We start from the raw sequence: 25399 nt of genomic DNA on the forward strand, positions 1-25399 counted from the left end.
CATTATATGTACATGTAATTCAGTGGTAGATTAGAGACCTCTAAGCCATAAAAGAGTGGGCACAGGAGGGCCGAGAGGAGCTACTCCACATTCAAGGTCAGGAGGGGTGGCCAGTGAGGAGATACCCCTCGTCCAAGGTAAGACGCAGCAGCTGCGCTTTGCTGGAGCAGCCGTGAAGAGATACCCCAAGTCCAAGGTAAGAGAAACCCAAGTAAGACAGTAGGTGTTGCGAGAGGGCATCAGAGAACAGACACATTGAAACCATAATCACAGAAAAGTAGTCAATCTAATCACACAGACCACAGCCTGGTCTAACTCAATGAAACTAAGCCATGCCCTGTGGGGCCAACCAAGACAGGTGGGTCATGGTGGAGAGCTCTGACAGAATGTGGCCCACTGGAGAAGGGAATGGCAAACCACTTCAGTATTCCTGCCTTGAGAACCCCATGAACAGTATGAAAAGGTAAAATGATAAGATACTAAAAGAGAAACTCCCCAGGTCAGTAGGTGCCCAATATGCTCCTGGAGATCAGTGGAGAAATAACTCCAGAAAGAATGCGGGGATGAAGCCAAAGCAAAAACAATACCCAGTTGTGGATGTGACTGATGATAGAAGCAAGGTCCGATGCTGTAAACAGCAATATTGCATAGGAACCTGGAATGTCAGGTCCATGAATCAAGGCAAATTGGAAGTGGTCAAACAGATGGCAAGAGTGAATGTCAACATTCTAGGAATCAGCAAACTAAAATGGACTGGAATGGGTGAATTTAACTCAGATGACCATTATATCTACTACTGTGGGCAGGAATCCTTTAGAAGAAATGGAGTAGCCATCATGGTCAACAAAAGAGTCCAAAATGCAGTACTTGGATGCAATCTCAAAAACGACAAAATGATCTCTGTTCATTTCCAAGGCAAATCATTCAATATCACGGTAATCCAAGTCTATGCCACAACCAGTAACGCTGAAGAAGCTGAAGTTGAATGATTCTATGAAGACCTTTTAGAATTAACACCTAAAAAAGATGTCCTTTTCATTATAGGGGACTGGAATGCAAAAGTAGGAAGTCAAGAAACACCTGGGGTAATAGGCAGATTTGGCCTTGGAGTACAGAATGAAGCAGGGCAAAGGCTAACAGAGTTTTGCCAAGAAAACACACTGGTCATAGCAAACACCCTCTTCCAACAACACAATAGAAGACTCTACACATGGACATAGCAGATGGTCAACACCGAAATCAGATTGATTATATTCTTTGCAGCCAAAGATGGAGAAGCTCTATACAGTCAGCAGAAACAAGACCAGGAGCTGACTGTGGCTCAGATCATGAGCTCCTTATTGCCAAATTCAGACTTTTGAAGAAAGTAGGGAAAACCACTAGACCATTCAGGTATGACCTAAATCAAATCCCTTATGATTATAGAGTGGAAGTGAGAAATAGTTTTAAGGGTCTAGATCTGATAGACAGAGTGCATGATGAACTATGGACAGAGGTTCACGACATTGTACAGCAGACAGGGATCAAGATCATCCCCATGGAAAAGAAATGCAAAAAAGAAAATGGCTGTCTGAGGGGCCCTTATAAATAGCTGTGAAAAGAAGAGAAGTGAAAAGCAAAGGAGTAAAGGAAATATATAAGCATCTGAATGCAGAGTTCCAAAGAATAGCAAGAAGAGATAAGAAAGCCTTCTTCAGTGATCAATGCAAAGAATTAGAGGAAAACAACAGAATGGGAAAAACTAGAGATTTCTTCAAGAAAATTAGAGATACCAAGGGAACATTTCATGCAAAGATGGGCTCGTTAAAGGACAAAAATGGTATGGACCTAACAGAAGCAGAAGATATTAAGAAGAGGTGGCAAGAATACACAGAAGAACTGTACAAAAAAGATCTCATGACCCAGATAATCACAATGGTGTGATCACTCACCTAGAGCCAAACATTCTGGAATGTAAAGTCAAGTGGGCCTTAGAAAGCATCACTACAAACAAAGCTAGTAGAGGTGATGGAATTCCAGTTGAGCTATTAGAAATCCTGAAAGATGATGCTGTGAAAGTGCTGCACTCAATATGCCCGCACATTTGGAAAACTCAGCAGTGGTCACAGGACTGGAAAAGGTCAGTTTTCATTCCAATCCCAAAGAAGGGCAATGCCAAAGAATACTCAAACTTGCACTCATCTCACACGCTAGTAAAGTAATGCTCGAAATTCTCCAAGCCAGGCTTCAGCAATATGTGAACTGTGAACTTCCAGATGTTCAAGCAGGTTTTAGAAAAGGCAGAGGAACCAGAGATCAAATTGCCAACATCTGCTGGATCATCAAAAAAGCAAGAGAGTTCCAGAAAAACATCTATTTCTGCTTTATTGACTATGCCAAAGCCTTTGACTGTGTGGATCACAATAAACTGTGGAAAATTCTGAAAGAGATGGGAATACCAGACCACCTGACCTGCCTCTTGAGAAACCTATATGCAGGTCAGGAAGCAACAGTTAGAACTGGACATGGAACAACAGACTGGTTCCAAATAGGAAAAGGAGGACGTCAAGGCTGTATATTGTCACCCTGTTTGCCGGGGACCAGCCCCGGCTGATCCAGGGTATTCGAAGCGGGGATGGCGTCGGCGACCTATTTATTTAAATATTTTATCAAAGATATAAAGAGTAATAGGATGAGGATAGCTCAGTAGGAAAATTCAGTGGAGAAAAGAGGCTGAGGAGCTTGGTTTACGCGGGAGACCAATAAAACTTCAAGACAAGAAGTTTGCACCACTTGCGTAGGCCGCAGGCGTCCTTCCGTTCTCCCCAAGGAGAGGAGACACTGAGGCCTCCCCGGTCGGATCTTAGAAGCCCAGGCTTAATTAGCAAGCATGGCGGGTTCTGCGCTCCAGATGGAGACTCAGCCAGAATTTGGGAGAGAGCGACATGGGGAGACCAAGTTTCGGTGAACAAGGCCCGCACTTTATTTTCCAAAGTAGTTGTTATACCTTAAGTTGTGCATAGAGGATAATGGGGGAAGGGGTGGAGTCACGCAAGGACAGCAGTTCCTGGTCCTAATCGAAGCCAGGCTTTCAAACTTATCATATGCAAAAGTTCAGGTGAATTACATCATCTTCTGGCCAGGAGGCCTGTTAACATTTTAAGAAACTTATCTTTCTCTAAGGCACCAGCCTCCAAAAAAGCACTGGACAAAGCTGCATTCCTATAGGGCAAAGGTGAGGTGAGCTCAGTCAAGAAAAGAATTAACTCAAGGATCCAAGGTTACAAACATTGAGGCTACTACTTACATTTCTATACACCCATTATATCAATCAATACACTGCCAAGGACACAGTAGGTAAGGAGTATGGAGACTTAGCAGCAAACATTGGCCCAATAAGTGAAAAACCCTTCACCAATACAATTTCTAATCCATCTTTTAACTACTCAAAGGAATCTGTGTTTAGACAGTTTAGAACATCTCCTGCCTCTCACAGTTGGGAGGCTCTGAACAATCACATGTGGCTGGAAAAACCTATTCAGGCAGGCTAGAGGATTTGCAAAGGAGTCTGTAGGTTAAACGCTGACACACCCAGGAATTATTAACTGGAGCTGTAAGCTAACTCTTTTTTCAGAGAGAGGTAGTGGGAGACAGCCCCCCGTAAAGTCAGAGGTGTAGGTGAAAGCACAAAGCAGAAAGTAGGCAGACTCTGGTTTTGGGGGTAGATGCTTGAGAATTTCCAGGGAGACTCCTGAGGCTTGATCCTGCCTTTGCGTATGCCAAGCCTCCTTCCTCATGACCTTTGCCACGGGAGGAGCTCGCTCCCCGCACCTGTTTATTTAACTTATATGCAGAGTACATCATGAGAAACGCTGGACTGGAAGAAACACAAGCTGGAATCAAGATTGCCAGGAGAAATATCAATAACCCCAGATATGCAGATGACACCACCCTTATGGCAGAAAGTGAAGAGGAACTCAAAAGCCTCTTGATGAAGGTGAAACAGGAGAGTGAAAAAGTTGGCTTAAAGCTCAACATTCAGAAAACGAAGATCATGGCATCTGCTCCCATCACTTCATGGGACATAGTTTGGGAAACAGTGGAAACAGTGTCAGACTTTATTTTTTTGGGCTCCAAAATCACTGCAGATGGTGACTGCAGCCATGAAATTAAAAGACGCTTACTCCTTGGAAGGAAAGTTATGACCAACCTGGATAGCATATTCAAAAGCAGAGACCTTACTTTGCCAACAAAGGTCCATCTAGTCAAGGCTATGGTTTTTCCTGTGGTCATGTACGGATGTGAGAGTTGGACTGTGAAGAAGGCTGAGTGCCGAAGAATTGATGCTTTTGAACTGTGGTGTTGGAGAAGACTCTTGAGAGTCCCTTGGACTGCAAGGAGATCCAACCAGTCCATTCTGAAGGAGATCAGCCCTGGGATTTCTTTGGAAGGAATGATGCTAAAGCTGAAACTCCAGTCCTTTGGCCACCTCATGCGAAGAGTTGACTCATTGGAAAAGACTCTGATGCTGGGAGGGATTGGGGGCAGGAGGAGAAGGGGACAACAGAGGATGAGATGGCAGATGGCATCACCGACTAGATGGACATGAGTTTGAGTGAACTCCGGGAGTTGGTGATGGACAGGGAGGCCTGGCATGCTGCAATTTATGGGGTCGCAAAGAGTCGGACACAACTGAGTGACTGAAATGAATGAACTGAACTGAAGCCATAAAGTAATGTAACATAGTAGTACATATTATGGGATAAGAGGTAAAAGTGAGTGACTTTTGTGATTGGGGGATGGATTGAAAGATACAACATCAACTAAATATTGAATACAGGTAATTTAAATAGTATTAAGGAAAAGTTCGAACATAACACTGAAAGTCTGCATTTCATATAAGGGGAGGGTGAAGTGAGAAAAAGAAAGAAAACAGAAGGGAAGATGTTATGACTAGTGATTTAAGGCAGTAAAAATGTATGAATATGTTCTGCACTGTCATTTTATTTCTGCAGCAAGTTGTAATATGAAACTTTAATGACATAGCCTTTGGAATAAAAAATAAGTTCAGCTGATAACTATATTTGACATTAGCAGGTACAACTAATATGGAATATCACAGCACAAATATTGCTAAGATAATATATAAACTCACAAAAATCACTCTCAGGATGATGCTCAATAATCTTTGCCACAAAGTTTTCTCACTCTCTTTCTTATATGTAATAGGGGGTCCAAAGACCTTTTTTGTTTTGAATTGTCTCTGTCATTTATAGACCAAATTGGCAGTGGTTCCATCAGTATAATTCTCTTAAAAATTTTGTGGATCTTCTACAAATCTTATTAAAATTTACTCATTAGAGAAAAGCCACACCCACAAATCTTGTTTCAATAAATCCTTATTTATGTTGTTTCCCATAATGCTGCTATAGAAAAACATCTTAAAGATTCTTAGAAACTATTGTAAAACTAAAAATACTTTGTGAAAAAATACTCTTAAAATCTGTACAGGGCTATTTGTCTATTAAAGGCAGTACTTTAAATTTTTTGAATTTTTCCACAAAGAGTTTCACCTTTATCCTCAAGACTATGTCTTCCTAACAGCGCCTGGATTTAATACTTACCCAGATGCCTTTTCTTATTTTCAGCATTGTTTGCTATCTAGAGAGTCTGGACAGGAGAAACAATTTTTTTAACTCAGCTCCTATGTATTTAATGGAACTTTTTTGAATTTATCTTGCTCCTCTTGCATTTTACTCTAAACAAAAGAAATGGCAGGGTGGGAATTTCAACACTCTGCCTGAAAATATCCTTAGCCAGATCATCCAATTTATTAAATACATTTACCATTTTCAGTATAACCACAAATTATGGTGCTGCATTTTCCATAAATATATAACAATAATACTCTTTTTTCCAGCTTACTATATGACATGTTTCTCAATCTCTTAAAGCTCTCAGGAATAACCTCCTCAAGGGCTTCCACCAATAATTTCTTCAAAGTCTTTCTAACTTCCATTTCCCACCCAGTCCCAAATCAACTGCCACATATATTGTTTCTTTTTAACAATACCCCACTTCTGGTCCCAAAATCTGTATCAGCTATTATGGTTGTATGATAAATATTCCTAAAACATGGCTTAGCACCACAATAATCATTTATTATCTCTTGTGGTTTCTGTGGATCATGAATTTCAGAAAGGTGTCAGCTAGAAAGTTATTGTTTTGGGTTTCTCATGTGATTTCAGTCAGTTGTTTGGTAGACATTTAGTCATCTAAAGACCTTTTTTTATTGAAAAAGAAGGGCAATTCAAGAGGTAGAACCCAGAGCCAAGAGGTCAAAGGGAGTTATTTCCAGGCAGTAGAACTGAGCCTTAATCAAAGGATTGGTGATATGTTCCTGCTTAGGCTCCGGAATTCTTTGGATTAGTGAGTGATTCCTGTGTGCGTCTTACTTTTCCCACTTTGGAACAGGAAAGTCTACAATGCTTATTCTTGCCTAGAACACCATTGTACATTGGTTGGGTGGGGAATCAGATAATATATTGCTTCAGTTCGAAGTCTTTAATCAAGAACTATACTGAAGAAGTGTTAGTTGGCAAAGCTTATTTATAGCTAGACCTGAGTTAGATGACAAGATCCCAAACCTAGAGCTCAAGTCAAAGCTGTAATAGATGTGCTTTTAGAGCCTTAAGAGAGAGAGAGGCATATTTTGCATTTGGGAAGAATATGAAGTATCAGAGACTGGACAGAGTACTGTGATAATCAGCCTCCAAGGTCCTTGCCTCATAGGGTTTATGTCCTGGATATTATTCTCTTGCATTGAATGAAGGCTGGCCTAGATGATCAATAGAATATGACAGAAATGGAATTTGACTTCCAAAGCTAGGCCACAAAAAGTATTTTGGTTTCTGCCTTAGCCTCTTGATTCTCGCCCTCTGGATGAAGCCAGTTGCCATCTTATGAGGATACACAAGCAGCCCTGTGGCAACAACTATGGCTTGTAGCCAACTGTCGGCACACTGAGTGAACAACCTTGAAAGTGGATATTCTGGCTCCAGTCAAACATTCAGACGACTACAGCCCAACATCCAACTACAAATGCACACAAAATCCCAAGCGAGAACTATTCAGCTGAGCCCTTCTCAAATTTCAAATCCATAGGAAACAAGAGATGTAATAAGTAATTGTTGTTTTGAGTATCTAAGTTTTGGAATAATCTTTTACACAGTCAAAGTACCCTATACATAAATACAAGACTAATTAAGTACTGAAAATAGACAATAGATCAGATCAGATCAGATCAGCCGCTCAGTCGTGTCCAACTCTTTGCGACCTCATGAATCGCAGCACGCCAGGCCTCCCCGTCCATCACCAACTCCCGGAGTTCACTCAGACTCACGTCCATCGAGTCAGTGATGTCATCCAGCCATTTCATCTTCTGTCGTCCCCTTCTCCTCCTGCCCTCAATCCCTCCCAGCATCAGAGTCTTTTCCAATGAGTCAACTCTTCACATGAGGTGGCCAAAGTACTGGAGTTTCAGCTTTAGCATCATTCCTTCCAAAGAAATCCCAGGACTGATCTCCTTCAGAAGACTGGTTGGATCTCCTTGCAGTCCAAGGGACTCTCAAGAGTCTTCTCCAACACCACAGTTCAAAAGCATCAATTCTTCAGTGCTCAGCCTTCTTCACAGTCCAACTCTCACATCCATACATGACCACAGGAAAAACCATAGCCTTGACTAGATGGACCTTTGTTGGCAAAGTAAGGTCTCTGCTTTTGAATATGCTATCTAGGTTGGTCATAACTTTCCTTCCAAGTAGTAAGCGTCTTTTAATTTCATGGCCGCAGTCACCAACTGCAGTGATTTTGGAGCCCCAAAGAATAAAGTCTGACACTGTTTCCACTGTTACCCCATCTATTTCCCATGAAGTGATGGGACCGGATGCCATGATCTTCGTTTTCTGAATGTTGAGCTTTAAGCCAACTTTTTCACTCTCCTCTTTCACTTTCATCAAGAGGCTTTTGAGTTCCTCTTCACTTTCTGCCATAAGGGTGGTGTCATCTGCATGTCTGAGGTTATTGATATTTCTCCCGGCAATCTTGATTCCAGCTTGTGTTTCTTCCAGTCCAGCGTTTCTAATGATGCACTCTGCATATAAGTTAAATCAACAGGGTGACAATATACAGCCTTGATGTACTCCTTTTCCTATTTGGAACCAGTCTGCTGTTCCATATCCAGTTCTAACTACTGCTTCCTGACCTGCATACAAATTTCTCAAGAGGCAGGTCAGGTGGTCTGGTATTCCCATCTCTTTCAGAATTTTCCACAGTTTATTGTGATCCACACAGTCAAAGGCTTTGGCATAGTCAATAAAGCAGAAATAGATGTTTTTCTGGAACTCTCTTGCTTTTTCTATGATCCAGAGGATGTTGGTGATCTCTGGTTCCTCTGCCTTTTCTAAAACCAGCTGGAACATCAGGAAGTTCAAGGTTCACATATTGCTGAAGCCTGGCTTGGAGAATTTTGAGCATTACTTTACTAACATGTGAGATGAGTGCAATTGTGCAGTAGTTTGAGCATTCTTTGGCATTGCCTTTCTTTGGGATTGGCATGAAAACTGACCTTTTCCAGTCCTGTGACCACTGCTGAGTTTTCCAAATGTGCTGGCATATTGAGTGCAACACTTTCACAGCATCATCTTTCAGGATTTCTAATAGCTCAACTGGAATTCTATCACCTCCACTAGCTTTGTTCGTAATGATGCTTTCTAAGGACCACTTGACTTCACATTTCAGGATGTCTGGCTCTAGGTCAGTGATCTGGGTCGTGAAGATCTTTTTTGTACAGTTCTTCTGTGTATTCTTGCCACCTCTTCTTAATAACTTCTGCTTCTGTTAGGTCCATACCATTTCTGTCCTTTATCGCGCCCATCTTTGCATGAAATGTTCCTGTGGTATCTCTGATTTTCTTGAAGAGATCTCTAGTCTTTCCCATTCTGTTGTTTTCCTCTATTTCTTTGCACTGATAGCTGAAGAAGGCTTTCTTATCTCTTCTTGCTATTCTTTGGAACTCTGCATTCAGATGTTTATATCTTTCCTTTTCTCCTTTGCTTTTCACTTCTCTTCTTTTCACAGCTATTTGTAAGACCTCCCCAGACAGCCATTTTGCTTTTTTGCATTTCTTTTCCATGGGGACGGTCTTGATCCCTGTCTCCTGTACAATGTCACGAACCTCATTCCATAGTTCATCAGGCACTCTATCTATCAGATCTAGGCCCTTAAATCTATTTCTCACTTCCACTGTATAATCATAAGGGATTTGATTTAGGTCATACCTGAATGGTCTAGTGGTTTTCCCTACTTTCTTCAATTTCAGTCTGAATTTGGCAATAAGGAGCCACAGTCAGCTCCTGGTCTTGTTTTTGCTGACTGTATAGAGCTTCTCCATCTTTGGCTGCAAAGAATATAATCAATCTGATTTCGATGTTGACCATCTGGTGATGTCCATGTATAGTCTTCTCTTGTGTTGTTGGAAGAGGGTGTTTGTTATGACCAGTGTATTTTCTTGGCAAAACTCTATTAGTCTTTGCCCTGCTTCATTCCGCATTCCAAGACCAAATTTGCCTGTTACTCCAGGTGTTTTTTTTTTTTTTTTTCACCATCAAACATTTTATTTACTCAACATGATGATATTTCCTTCTTTCAGAAGGCATTAATTTTTTTTTAATTTTTTTAATTTTTTAATTTTTTTTTTTTTAATTTTCAGGTATACACGTGCTCCCCATCCTGAACCCTCCTCCCTCCCCCCTCCCCATACCATCCCCCTGGGCCGTCCCAGCGCACCACTCCAGGTGTTTCTTAACTTCCTATTTGCATTCCAGTCCCCTATAATGAAAAGGACATCTTTTTTGGGTGTTAGTTCTAAAAGGTCTTGTAGGTCTTCATAAAACCGTTCAACTTCAGCTTCTTCAGTGTTACTGGTTGGGGCATAGACTTGGATTACTGTGATATTGAATGGTTTGCCTTGTTATTCTGTCGTTTTTCAGATTGCATCCAAGTACTGCATTTCGGACTCTTTTGTTGACCATGATGGCTACTCCATTTCTTCTGAGGGATTCCTGCCCACAGTAGTAGATATAATGGTCATCTGAGTTAAATTCACCCATTACAGCCCATTTGAGTTCGCTGATTCCTAGAATGTTGACATTCACTCTTGCCATCTCTTGTTTGACCACTTCCAATTTGCCTTGATTCATGGACCTGACATTCCAGGTTCCTATGCAATATTGCTCTTTACAGCATCGGACCTTGCTTCTATCACCAGTCACATCCACAGCTGGGTATTCTTTTTGCTTTGGCTCCATCCCTTCATTCTTTCTGGAGTTATTTCTCCACTGATCTCCAGGAGCATATTGGGCACCTACTGACCTGGGGAGTTTCTCTTTCAATATCCTATCATTTTGCCTTTTCATACTGTTCATGGTGAAAGTGAAAAGTAAACTTGTAATAAAAAAACATAGATTATATTTTGTAGCAGAGAAGCTTCATCAAGAAAAAAAGAAAATATGGCAGGAGGAAAGATACCGTGACTCAACAGGAAAACTTACCTGTGTTTTGCAAAGCTTTTTATTTCAGTAACAGGATATAATACGAGACATTAATAAGACACTACATATCTGCTGCTAAGTCGCTTCAGTCCTGTCTGACTCTTTGTGACCCTATGGACTGTAGCTTGCCGGGCTGCTCTGTCAGTGGGATTCTCCAGGCAAGAATACAGGAGTGGGTTGCTATTTCATATCACTCAAAAAAACAAATACAATAATTATATAATAGATATTAACTGGTACAATTAACTCAGAATTTCATGGTACAAACATTATAAACATGTCAATGCCATACATACTAACAAAGTATACAGAATCAGTTTTTAAAAGGCTACAGGTATCTAAAAATGCACACTGAGACCATGTGACATAATTTCAGAATGTAAACAGTTACTCTTTTTTGTCATTTTAACAAGAATTTAAAATATTGTTAGAATTTCTTTTAAATGAACTTGTATTTACTAGAACATGGCACCAAAAGTTTACTTTTATTTTGTCTGCAATAAGCAATATGTATTAACCTATCCAACTTTGCATATAAACTAATTGTAATTATTAAAATCCATGTAATTTAGCAGGTTTTTTAAAAAAAAATTACACCCAAGCAACACCTTTCCATATGGCCAATTAGTAGAGTCGTAAAATGCAACAAATATATGATGCTGTATTGAACATCTGTGTTGGTTATCCTATGGGAATTTTTAATAAAGGACCAAGCAGCATATTGATGTTAATTCTACGTTACCGGGACTTTAAATAAAAAACTAAAATAAATAGCATCCATTAAACTGATCATACTGTTGTAACTCAAATTGTGTTTATTATGCTAATGGAACATGAAATTAAGAAAAAGACCTTTATGCCAGTGGAATTAATTAATGAGCTTTATGAAGGCATTGGGATGTAATTTATTTCTAGATAAGTAAGTCTAATTTGCAGTTCCATGGGTCTCTGCAATGCTGATTGTAATAGTTATTCCTGCAGATGTGCAACTCACAGCATGTCTTTCCATTAGAACTGAACACCTCATTATATAAACTGTACCTAATTAAACATAATACAGTGGTGACTTGTTAAACTGGCCTTTTTAAGTCAGCAGCTGCCTAAGCTAATAATACCATACACAAGATTTATATCATCTTTCCTATAATACTGATATTAAAATATACTGCCCAAGGGATTGATAACTAATTTACCAGTATGTAACAGGTACATTTCTGATTCTGTGATAAGAAATTAAAGACCAGCAGCCCATAAAAGTAAAATGAATTCAAGTCCATTTGAAACTCAAGAGTACTTGGGAAACTTTATTAAAACTACATAACCATTTTAAAAAATCAGTAAAATAGTCATGAAAGAAAGTGAACACTAAAAGTAGAAAATATAAATAAATAAATGTGAAAGATATAGAGGTCCTTTGGGTATTTTTTCAAGTGTATGAAAAATTTTCTCAGAGTCAACAAGACACAGTTACATTCGTAAATTATAGTCATATCTGGATATGAAATATGGCATTTACCACTAGAGATAAGAAAAACACTTATAATAGCAGATCTTCCTTTTTTTAAACTAGGATTTTATTAGACATCTTTATAGACACCATAATACTCTTCTTTTTTTTTAATTGTTGACTGGCAAGGTGAAAATATAGTCATAAGACTTGAGCTCAGTAATACAAAGCACATACACAGAAATACTCATGCTAATTCATGTTCTTCTCCAACTCCCCATTCATATGGTTCAACTATTCACACTTCACCACTCAACTTCGTACTAAAATGCTCTGAAAAGTTATTCTTGACCACCACCCAATCTATCTTAGCTATTTTTCGTTATATCTCCTAAATATCACTATTTCTATTTCAGGTAAGATACTGCACCATTATAAATGTCCAGAATGTGTTTCTATCTTTTCACTCCTGACCACTCATAAGACAAGGTCTATCTATAATTTATCACTTCAACCCAACTCCTCTTCAGAACCTAGTGTTGCTTAATAAATATTAGTTGATTGGATGATTTAAATATGTAACTTTGCTGTTAATCCATTCTTCACCTAACTCTTTACAACTTTATAAGGATATAGGAGATAACTTGGTAAGTATTTTTCAATTTAACCCATCAACAGACCCTATTAAAACCATAGTCCATTTAACTGTGAACCATATTTAAACATCAGAAATTCCACACTTGACCAAACCTGGTACATCTCATTTCCAACAGCCACCTCACTTAAAATATATACTATTTGAATATAAAAGAGTCTTCTTTCAGCAGTTCCAAGTATCATATACTAGAAATTGGGCTTCCCTGGTAGCTCAGGAGTAAAGAATCTGCCTGCAATGCAGAAGATGCAGCTTCAATCCCTGGATCAGGAAAATCCCCTGGAGAAGGAAATGGCAACCCACTCCAGTATTCTTGCCTAGAAAATCCCAAGAACAGAGGAATCTGGTGAACTATCATCCCTGGGGTCTCAAAAGAGTCAAACACGACTTAGCAACTGAACAAAAAATAAAAATATTGCAAAGAATCCGTATGGCCATTTTAGAATTTTAAACATAAGGCATAATAAGTTTTGACAAATTGGTATTTATTTGTAGTATATAGTGGAGCCACCACAATCCCTATTATTGTTCACTCCTCCTAAAATGTCCTAAAAGTCCTGCTATCCTTATTTTAAGTTAGCAAAAGGCATTAATCAAGGGTTAAAAAATAGTCATAGGCTAGCCAAGGACTAGCAGCCAAAACAGACTGACTTTAAAAAAAAAAAAAAAAAAAACTAGGCAATAGTAGGGGACTTTAACACTCTATTTACACCAATAGACAGATCATCCAGACAGAAAAGTAATAAGGAAAAACAAACCTTAAATGATACATTAGACCAGATACACTTAATTGATATTTATAGGACATTCCATCCAAAACAGCAGAATACACTTTCTTCTCAGGTGTACACAAAACATTCTCTAGGATAGATCACATCTTGGGTCACAAATCAAGCCACAGTAAATTTAAGAAAACTGAAATTCCATCAGGCATCTTTTCTGATCACAACATTGTGAGATTAGAAATTAATTATAGAAAGAATACTCTAAAAAACGCAAATACATGGGGCTAAATAATATGCTACTAAATGACTAATGGCTAACTGCAGAAATAAAAAAAGTAATCAAAAAATGCTATGCTATGCTATGCTAAGTCACTTCAGTCGTGTCCGACTCTGTGCGACCCCATAGACGGCAGCCTACCAGGCTCCTCCATCCATGGGATTTTCCAAGCAAGAGTACTCGAGTGGGGTGCCATTACCTAGAAACAAATGACAACAAAAACACAACCCAAAAGACTACAGGATGCAGCACAAGTGGTTCTAAGAGGGATCTGAGAGCAATTTATTGACAGCAATAAAATCCTACCTTAAGAAACAAGAAAAATTTCAAATAAACAACCTAACTTTACACCTAAAGAAACTAGAGGAAGAACATCAAATCCCAAAGTTAGTAGAAGGAAATAAATCATAAAGATTAGAGCAAAAATTAAGGAAGTGGAATTGAAGAAAACGGTAGCAAAGATCAATAAAACTAAATGTTGCTTCCTTGAGAAGATAAATAAAACTGATAAACCCTTAGCCAGATTCATCAAGACAAAAAGAGAGAGAGCCCAAATCACTAAAATTAAAAATGTAAAAAGAGAAGTTACACCTGACACTGCAGAAATATAGAGCCATGACAGACTACTACAAGCAACCACATGCCAAAAAAATGGGCAACCTGGAAGAAGTGAACAAATTCTTCAGCTCAGTTCAGTTCAGTCGCTCAGTCGTGTCCTACTCTTTGTGACCCCATGAATTGCAGCACGCCAGGCTTCCCTGCCCATCACCAATTCCCTGAGCCTACTCAAAGAACCTGGAAGAAGTGTACAAATTCTTAGAAAGACAAATTCGTAGAAAACTTTCCCAGGCTGAACCAGGAAGAAACAGAAAATATGAACAGACCAATCACAAGTAATGAAATTGAAACTGATTTAAAATTTTCCAGCAAACAAAAGTCCAAGACCAGATGGCTTCACAGGCAAATTCTATCAAATATTTAGAGAAAAGCTAACATCTATATTTCTCGAACTCTTCCAAAAACTTGTAGAGAAAGGAACACTCTCCCACTCATTCTATGAGGCTATCATCACCCTGATACCAAAATCAGATAAAGATATAAAAAAGAAAATTACAGGCCAATATCACTGATGAACATAGAAGCAAAAATTCTCAACAAAATACTTAGCAAACAGAATCCAATGACACATTAAAGGATCATATGCCCTGATCAAGTGGGATTTAGCCCAGGGATGCAAGGATTCTTCAATATATGCAAATCAACCAATATGATACACCATATTAACAAATTGAAGAATAAAAACCATACGATCATCTTAATAGATGGCCAACAAGCACATGAAAAGATGTCCAATATCACTAATTACTGCTGCTAAGTCACCTCAGTCGTGTCCGACTCTGTGTGACCCCATAGACGGCAGCCCACCAGGCTCCCCCGTCCCTGGGATTCTCCAGGCAAGAACACTGGAGTGGGTTGCCATTTCCTTCTCCAGTGCATGAAAGTGAAAAGTGAAAGTGAAGTCGCTCAGTCGTGTCCAACTCTTAGCGGCCCCATGGACTGCAGCCCACCAGGCTCCTCCATCCATGGGATTTTCCAGGCAAGAGTACTGGAGTGGGGTGCCATTGCCTTCAGCCATTAAATGAATGAAACTGTGCAATTTGCAGAGAAATGGGTGGACCTAGAGACTGTTAAACAGGGTGAAGTAAGTCAGAAAGAGAAAAATAAGTATATAATATCACTTATATGTGGAATCTAGAAAAATGATACAGATGAACTTATTCACAAAGCAGAAACAGAGACACATAGGTAGAGAGCAGATGTATAGATTCTAGGAGGGGAAGAGAGGGTGGGATAAACTGGGAGATTGGAATTGACATACATACACTGCCATGTATACAGTGGATGGTTGGTGAAAGCCTGCTGTATAGCATGGGGAGCTCTGCTCGGGGCTCTGTGGTAACCAGGATGGGAAGGAAATTCAAAAGAGGGGGGATTTATGTGTGCATGTGGCTGCTTCACTTTGCTGTGCAGCAGAATCTAGCACAGCATTGTGAAAAGGCTGTAGTCCAATAAAAATTAGTTTTTAAAAAAAAGACTCCATATCAATCCTTCAGTGTTTTTACTCTAACTGGAAAACACCTGCCAGTCTTTTTTTTTTTTTTTTTTTTAGTGTATGTGATTTGCAGGTTGTGTTGTTTTCAGGCCTGCAGCAGATTGGGTCAGTTATGCATATGAATATGAAAGTCTTAGTCGCTCAATCGTGTCCGACTCTTTACAACCTCATGGACTATAGATTGCCAGACTCCTCTGTCCATGGGATTCTCCAGGCAAGAATATTGGAGTGGGTACCCATCCCCTTCTCCAGGGAACCTTCCTGATTCAGGGACTGAACCTAGGGTCTCCCACATTGCAGGCAGATTCTTTATCATCTGAGCCATCACGGAAGCCCACAAATGAATACATCCACTCTTTTTTTAAATTCTTTTCCCATGTAGGCCATTACAGAGTACTGAGGGAGTTCCCTGTGTTATGAAGTGGGTTCTTATTGGTTGTCTGTTTTCTGTATAGCAGTGTGTATATGTCAGTGTGTTTTTGGAAGACCTGGCCTTACTGTCAAAGAAGAATTTTAAGCTAAAAATAAAAGTCCAGAAAGACCGAAAAAAATAAATAAATAAAGTGCAGGAAGAATGTAAAAATAAGATGTATATACATGGATGTTTCCAGACAATGCATAGAAATTATTTTCGATCATTACCATATATGACTTATGAAAGAAATCTGGACCTCCAAATACTGATTATGGAAGTCATTTTTTGATTCTTCAGATACTTTAGGCAAGGCTTTTAGTTATATATAACCATGCAAGAAGAACTACACATGATAAGAACACAAAGGAATAAATAATGATGAAAAATTCCTGATTTTATAGTTAATAATCTGGCACTGTAATTTACACTGAACAATAAAATTATAGTCAATGTTAAGTTAAAAAATAAAGCTGGCAAATTACATTTTATTTTCAACAAAACTGGAAAAATAAACATGACTGGTTAGTTAGAAATGACGTTGCATGTGAAAATATTCACAGAATTGGGTAAGAGCCGTAGCAGGCCAAAGCTATTTACAAGCTAAAGATGTGAGAGAACAGAAAAGGCATAGAGTACAAGAACTGGAAAAGGTCAGTTTTCATTCCAATCCCAAAGAAAGGCAATGCCAAAGAATGCTCAAACTACCACACAGTTGCACTCATCTCACATGCTAGCAAAGTGATGCTCAAAATTCTCCAAGCCAGGCTTCAGCAATATGTGAACCATGAACTTCCAGATGTTCCAGCTGGTTTTAGAAAAGGCAGAGGAACCAGAGATCAAATTGCCAACATCCACTGGATCATTGAAAAAGCGAGAGAGTTCCAGAAAAACATCTATTTCTGCTTTATTGACAATGCCAAAGCCTTTGACGGTGTGGATCACAATAAACTGTGGAAAATTCTGAAAGAGATGGGAATACCAGACCACTTGACCTGCCTCTTGAGAAACCTGTATGCAGGTCAGGAAGCAACAGTTAGAATTGGACATGGAACAACAGACTGGTTCCAAATAGGAAAAGGAGTATGTCAAGGCAGTATATTGCCACCCTGCTTATTTAACTTCTATGCAGAGTACATCATGAGAAACGCTGGGCTGGAAGAAGCACAAGATGGAATCAAGATTGCCAGGAGAAATATCAATAACCTCAAATACGCAGATGATACCACCCTTATGGCAGAAAGTGAAGAAGAATTAAAGAGCCTCTTGATGAATGTGAAAGAGGAGAGTGAAAAAGTTGGCTTAAAGCTCAACATTCAGAAAACTAAGATCATGGCATTCAGTCCCATCACTTTATGGCAAATAGATGCGGAAACAGTGCAAACAGTGGCTGATTTTATTTTGAGGACTCCAACATCACTGCAGATTGTGTTTGCAGCCATGAAATTAAAAGACGTTTATTCCTTGGAAGGAAAGTTATGACCAACCTAGACAGCATATTAAAAAGCAGAGATATTACTTTGCCAACAAACGTCCGTCTAGTCAAGGCTGTTTTCCAGTGGTCATGTATGGATGTGAGAGTTGGACTATAAAGAGGGCTGAGTGCAGAAGAATTGATTCTTTTGAACTGTTGTGCTGAGAAGACTCTTGAAAGTCCCTTGGACTGCAAGGAGATTCAACCAGTCCATCCTAAGGGAAATCGGTCCTGGGTGTTCATTGGAAGGACTGATGTTAAAGCTGAAAGTCCAGTATTTTGGCCAACTGCTCTGAAGAGCTGACTCATTTGAAAAGACCCTGATGTTGGGAAAGATTGAGGGCAGGAGGAGAAGGGGATGATGGAGGATGAGATGGTTAGATGGCATCACCAACTCAATGGATAGGAGTTTGGGTAAACTCCGGGAGTTAGTGATGGACAGGGAGGCCTGGCGTGCTGCGGTTCACGGTTCACAAAATGTCGGACACAACTGAGTGACTGAACTGACTGACTGACTGACAAGGCGAGGTGAACTCTTGGTCAAACAAGAACAGTACAGTCACTCAATTGGAGTAGAGATGTGACAAAAGAGACCTCTGGACTTCCCTATACAATTTCAATCCACACAAGAAAAAGTCTTCCTTTTCTTCAGGCAACCTTAGTAGGCATCTGTTTTTTATACTTAAAAGAACCAAAATCAAATGCATTATTAGATGAGAGGCATATAAATTAGTATAACGCTAGTTACTATAACAAACAAGGTCCAAAACTTCAGTAGCTGTTCTATTAAAAAGTGTGTAATCTCATGGATGCATTCAAAGGTCAAAGAAACCAGTATTTCCAAACCACTACCAACAATTGAGCTAAAAGTGTTTGGTTCAATGTGAAATGAAGATACCAACTCTACCAAGGAGAAGAAATAACTCTGACAAAGACAAGAGGGAGAGAGATTTTTAAGTTCTATTTGTTTTTTAATACAATTCACACTATGTGTGCATGCTCGGTCATGTCTGACTCTTTGCAACCCCGTATATTGCACCTTGCCAGATTCCTCTGTCCATGGGATTCTCCAGCCAAGAATATTGGAGTGGGTTGCCATTTCCTCCTCCAGGGGATCTTCCCAACCCAGGGGTTGAACCCGTACCTCCTGCTTCTCCTGCATTGGCAGGGTCATTCTTTATCACTGAGCACCCACAATGCATGCATAACATCACATAATATTGGATCCAGACAAGGGAAAGTAGATTATGAAACTTAATAAATGTGAAAACTTGACTGAACATAACTGAAACTAACAGAAAATAAACTTCATGTTGCAAAACATGTAAGGAATGCTATTTAATTTTAGATACTCACGTTAGCAGCTTCTCTTCTTCACTGTTCTGTCACTATTGGGACTACCTTGAAGGTAAGCAACAGGGAGTCATGGAAGAAATCAGGGACCTGTTTGAATTCTTTCTTAATAGTTATGGAGCGTTTAGAAAGCTTTTGGAATATTTCTGAGCTTAAGTTTCCACATGTAGAAATAAAGTAACAACAGCAATCAAATAGCATAGAATGGACATAAAAACAAACACAGAGATCAATGTAACTGAATAGAAAGCCCGGAAATAAACCACATGTATACGTTTACTCCTTGGAAGGAAAGTTATGACCAACCTAGATAGCCTGTTGAAAAGCAGAGACATTACTTTGCCAACAATGGTCCGTCTAGTCAAGGCTATGGTTTTTCCTGTGGTCATGTGAGAGTTGGACTGTGAAGAAGGCTGAGTGACAAAGAATTGATGCTTTTGAACTGTGGTGTTGGAGAAGACTCTTGAGAGTCCCTTGGACTGCAAGGAGATCCAACCAGTTCATTCTAAAGGAAACCAGTCCTGGGTGTTCTTTGGAAGGAATGATGGTAAAGCTGAAACTTCAGTACTTTGGCCACCTCATGCGAAGAGTTGACTCATTGGAAAAGACTCTGATGCTGGGAGGGATTGGGGGCAGGAGGAGAAGGGGACAACAGAGGATGAGATGGCTGGATGGCATCACCAACTCAATGGACGTGAGTTCGAGTGAACTCCAGGAGTTGGTGATGGACAGGGAGGCCTAGCATGCTGCGATTCATGGGGTCACAAAGAGTCGGACATTAATGAGCGACTGAACTGAACTGAACTGAACTGATATGGTCAGTTAATTTATGACAAAGGAGCCAAGAATATACAATGAGGAAAAGACAGTCTCTTTAATAAATGCTGTTGGGAAAACTGAACAACCACATGCAAAAGAAGGAAAATAGACTATTATCTTACACCATACACAAAAATTAATTCAAAATGGATTAAAGACTTGAATCTAAGACCTGAACTAAAACCACAAAACTCCAAGAAGAAACCATGGCAGTAAATTCCTTGACATCAGTCTTAGCAATGATTTTTTGAATCTGATTCCAAAAGCAAAGGCCACAAAAACAAAAATATACAAGCAGGACTACACTAAACAGAAAACTTTCTGCATGGCAAACGAAAATTATCAACAAAATGAAAAGTCAACCTACTGAATGGGAGAAAATATTTACAAATCATATATCTGATAAGAAGCTATATCCTAAATATGTAAAGAATTCATATTAATACAATTCAATAACATAAAATATCCAACTTAAAAAATGACCAGAAAACATAACTAGACATTTTTCTAAGAAATATAAATGACAGACAAATACATGAAAAGATGTCAACATCCATAATCAAAACCACAATGAGGTAACACCTGTTAGAATGGCTATTACCAAAAACAAGTGTGTCATGGATGTGGAGAAAAGGGAACCCTTGTATACTGTAGTGTGAATGTAAATTGGTGCACCCACCATGGAAATCAGTGTGAAAGTTCCTCAAAAAATTAAAAATAAAACTACTATATGATTCAGCAACTCCAATTCGGGGTATTTATCCAAAGAAAACAGAAACACTGATTTGAAAAGATATATGCACCTCCTGAATTTCACTGCAGCATTATTTAAAAGCCAAGATATGGAAACAATGTAAATGTTCATTGATGGATGAATGAATGGATAAAGAAGATGTGGTATGTCCATACATACAGTGAAATACTATCCAGCCATAAAAAATAATGACAGCTTGTCACTTGTGACAACATGGATGGAATGTGAGGGCATTATGCTAAGTGGAATCAGTCAGATAAAGAAAGATAAATACTCTATAATCTCACTTACATTTGGAATTTTTTTAAAAAGCTTATATATTCAAAGAATACACTGATGGTTGCCAGAGGCAGGGGTTGAAGATGAGCAAAAATAAACAAGGTATGAACTTTCAGCTATAAAATAAATAAATCATGGGGCTGTAGGTACAGCATGACAATAGTAATTAATAATACTGAATTATATATTTGAAAGTTGCTAAAAGGACAGATTTTAAAAGCTCTCATAACAGGAAAAAATTATTTATCATTATAAATAAAGTTATTCTTCTTAAACAGTATCAGATCAGATCAGATCAGTCGCTCAGTCGTGTCCGACTCTTTTCGACTCCATGAATCGCAGCACGCCAGGCCTCCCTGTCCATCACCAACTCCCAGAGTTCACCCAGACTCACGCCCATCGAGTCAGTGATGCCAACCAGCCATCTCATCCTCTGTTGTCCCCTTCTCCTCCTGCCCCCAATCCCTCCCAGCATCAGAGTCTTTTCCAATGAGTCAACTCTTCGCATCAGGTGGCCAAAGGACTGGAGTTTCAGCTTTAGCATCATTCCTTCCAAAGAAATCCCAGGGCTGATCTCCTTCAGAATCGACTGGTTGGATCTCCTTGCAGTCCAAGGGACTCTCAAGAGTCTTCTCCAACACCACAGTTCAAAAGCATCAATTCTTCGGTGCTCAGCCTTCTTCACAGTCCAACTCTCACATCCGTACATGACCACAGGAAAAACCATAGCCTTGACTAGACGAACCTTTGTTGGCAAAGTAATGTCTCTGCTTTTCAATATGCTATCTAGGTTGGTCATAACTTTCCTTCCAAGGAGTAAGCGTCTTTTAATTTCATGGCTGCAGTCACCATCTGTAGTGATTTTGGAGCCCAGAAAAATAAAGTCTGACACTGTTTCCACTGTTTCCCCATCTATTTCCCAAGAAGTGGTGGGACCGGATGCCATGACCTTCATTTTCTGAATGTTGAGCTTTAAGCCAACTTTTTCACTCTCCACTTTCACTTTCATCAAGAGGCTTTTGAGTTCCTCTTCACTTTCTGCCTTAAGGGTGGTGTCATCTGCATATCTGAGGTGATTGATATTTCTCCCAGCAATCTTGATTCCAGCTTGTGTTTCTTCCAGTCCAGCATTTCTCATGATGTACTCTGTATATAAGTTAAATAAGCAGGGTGACAATATACAGCCTCGATGAACTCCTTTTCCTATTTGGAACCAGTCTGTTGTTCCATGTCCAGTTCTAACTGTTGCTTCCTGACCTGCATACAAATTTCTCAAGAGGCAGATCAGGTGGTCTGGTATTCCCATCTCTTTCAGAATTTTCCACAGCTTATTGTGATCCACACAGTCAAAGGCTTTGGCATAGACAATAAAGCAGAAATAGATGTTTTCTGGAACTCTCTTGCTTTTTTGATGATCCAGCGGATGTTGGCAATTTGATCTCTGGTTCCTCTGCCTTTTCTTAAACCGGCTTGAACATCAGGAAGTTCACAGTTCACATATTGCTGAAGCCTGGCTTGGAGAATTTTGAGGATTACTTTACTAGTGTATGAGATGAGTGCAACTGTGTGGTAGTTTGAGCATTCTTTGGTATTGCCTTTCTTTGGGATTGGAATGAAAACTGACCTTTTCCAGTCCTGTGGCCACTGCTGAGTTTTCTAAATTTGCTGGCATATGGAGTGCAGCACTTTCACAGCATCATCTTTCAGGATTTGGAATAGCTCAACTGGAATTCCATAACCTCCACTAGCTTTGTTCGTAGTGATGCTTTCTAAGGCCCACTTGACTTCACATTCCAGGATGTCTGGCTCTAGGTCAGTGATCACACCATCGTGATTATCTGGGTCGTGAAGATCTTTTTTGTACAGTTCTTCTGTTAAACAGTATAGTCATTTTTAAAAATGAGAACACCTATTCTGAAGTTGTGTGTAAATTAAAAGGATAATATATAAAAAGCTCCTCTTACCTTCTATACTATAGATCTTAGCTTAGTGTGGCATGGCTAGTCAGCTTCAAAATGTAACCTGAGCATGGCACTATTATTTTGATAACATGTTTAATCTAGATTCCTTTGAGGATCAGAATTGCTACGCTTCTGCTTTGCAAAACAACTGAGGTCTCAAGCTGTGGCTATGCCAACAAGTTCTGAATTTAAGAACACAGCTCCTCAAATATGAAAGTTATCTTAGCTGTGTTAGCCATCAAACTAACAGTGCAAATTATTCTCCAAAGCTATCTCCAGCCATGACTCGTTCAGTAGAATAGTTGATACTTTATTCTGAATTGTAACAGGAATTATAATCCAAAATCTTCCCAGTCCTCTACAAAATGCCGACAGCAATGAGGTTACCCAAAGAGCAACAACCCAAATTTCAGTTACCTCTGTATAATGCTGGAACTCAGCCTCCACTCAGTTCTCTCAAGCTATGTATGAAGGGCTGGGGGTTTTCTCACAAGTTCTCAGAAATACAACATCTTGTATTTACCGTGTGTCTCTTCTTCCCCCCACCCCACCCTCTGCTTCTAGATTTCTATTGCTCAGAAATTTACTTGAAGGCAATTTTTCACCTGCATTACTACCAGTACCATCCTTTTTAAAACAAAGGTTCCCTGCCTAAGATGCTGTCCCCAGGGTACCCAAAACTACCAGCGCCAAAGTGTTGAAGTTAGGCTATGTTCCTAACTACACTGAAGCCTCTCTAGGCTTTCATAAAAATGAACAGAATGTATCCCTCCATTATTCTATCATACGGGCCCCCAAAGAGAACTACCTCTGCCTTCAGAGCTAATAACAGATCCTCTCTAGAAAAGTGAGCTACTCCTTTCTCCTAAGAGAGAACAGTGTGCAGTCTTCCTCAGGCTCCCCATTCCCTTTGTCCTACTCCACTTTCAACAGAAGTTATCTTGCGTATCTCTGTTCCTTAAATAAATCAACTCATATAAATAAACACTAAGGGCAAAAGGCCCTACCAATGTTTCACACAGGCCAAGATATGGAAGAAAGTCAATGATGATACCACCAGTGCCTTGAATATAATAAAATATACAGAAATTAACATGCTAAGAAATATCCAATCAAAATACTCTCTGGTGGTCCAGTGACTAAGACTCCATGTTCCTACACAGGGAGCCTGGGTTCAATCTCTAGTCAGGGAACTGGAAACCACATGCCACAAAGAATGTCAAAGATCCCATGCGCTGTAACTAAGGCCCGATACAGTCAAATAAATACTTTTTAAAATGCCTTAGAAAACTATTTCACTCTAGTAGTCCCAGGTGTTCATTTTTCAAACAATTTTAGACTCAAGATGTACCAACTGGCAAATAAGCTAATAATTGGGCCTTCATAAAGATGGGGCCATATAAATGCTTCATATAGACATCATTATAGATTGACCAAAGAAAACCAAACTACTAGGTAGAGAATTCAACTCTCAGAGCCAAACCTTCCTAAATCTTTTAGCATCAGAAGTTAAGCTGTGCTCACACAGATAAATACATTAAGCAAATTTTGATTTTTTAAAATTTGTACCTTACCTACATCTAGAAGTGCCTGCAGTAACTCCACTGAAGAAGATCCTATTTGATTCTTCCAGGGTCAGTTCTCAGAATCTATAAAACAAAAACATTTCATAGGCATTCTTAGGAAATAAAGACAGAAAATTGAATGTTGTGACAACAACAAAACAAAAACACAACTAACAGGAGATAATAAGGTTACATTTCAGGGCTTGAAAATGAACTATTACTATCTTGAATATATCTATTTCTCTCTAATTTTACTGCCACCCTTTTTGGTTAAGTCAGGCTTATTGACCATCTGAACTATTGCAATAGTCTTGAACTTGCTGTCCTGCATCCTCACCTATATCCCTGTTTTGTCTTCTTTTTATCTGGCATATTTACATCTATTCTTCAGGTTTCAATGTAAATGTCAATCAGTATAAAAATGAAAGCTTACTCTGACACTCTTTCTCTAGGTAGATTAAGATCATGTTATAGGCAGAATAATGGCCCTTCAATGATGTCCTAATCCCTAGAAATTGCTTAATTTGTTATATTACACGGTAAAAGGAGAATTAAGATTGCAGATGGAACTAACGTTGCTAATCAGCTGACCTTAAGATAGGAAAAGTAACCTAGATTATTCAGATGGGTCTACTGTAATACACCATTCTTAATATGGAAAAAGGATCAAAAGAGGTGATCAGAGTAAATGTGAAAAAGGACTCAATCCACCACTGCAAGCATGGAAAATGTAGAAAGGGATCCACAAGCAAAAGGATGCAGGTAGCCTCTAGAACTCTTACTCCTTGGATGCTTACTCCTCAGAAGGAAAGTTATGACCAACCTAGATAGCATATTCAAAAGCAGAGACATTACTTCACCAACAAAGGTCCATCTAATCAAGGCTATGGTTTTTTCAGTGGTCGTGTATGGATGTGAGAGTTGGACTGTGAAGAAAGCTGAGCACCAAAGAATTGATGCTTTTGAACTGTGGTGT

The 25399-nt window shown here is 39.3% G+C and overlaps 1 long non-coding RNA gene across 5 annotated transcripts in view; it reads right to left on the reverse strand.

Moving 5' to 3' along the window:
• LOC147375741 (uncharacterized) overlaps positions 1-25399 on the reverse strand; it is a 629781-nt gene that overhangs the window by 442555 nt on the left and 161827 nt on the right. For 4 of the 5 annotated variants that reach the window (XR_015160409.1, XR_015160408.1, XR_015160415.1 and 1 more), the window contains one exon: positions 24433-24507. This is a non-coding gene — a long non-coding RNA (uncharacterized LOC147375741). Of the gene's footprint in view, positions 1-21595; positions 22769-24432; positions 24508-25399 lie in introns of those variants that run through there. The other variant, XR_015160412.1, reaches the window with a different exon arrangement.

The sequence above is a fragment of the Bos grunniens genome, chromosome 3, assembly GCF_055505025.1.
Source record: "Bos grunniens cultivar Pamir isolate PY7600 chromosome 3, Bosgru_T2T1.0, whole genome shotgun sequence".
Classification (NCBI taxonomy): Eukaryota; Metazoa; Chordata; class Mammalia; order Artiodactyla; family Bovidae; genus Bos; species Bos grunniens.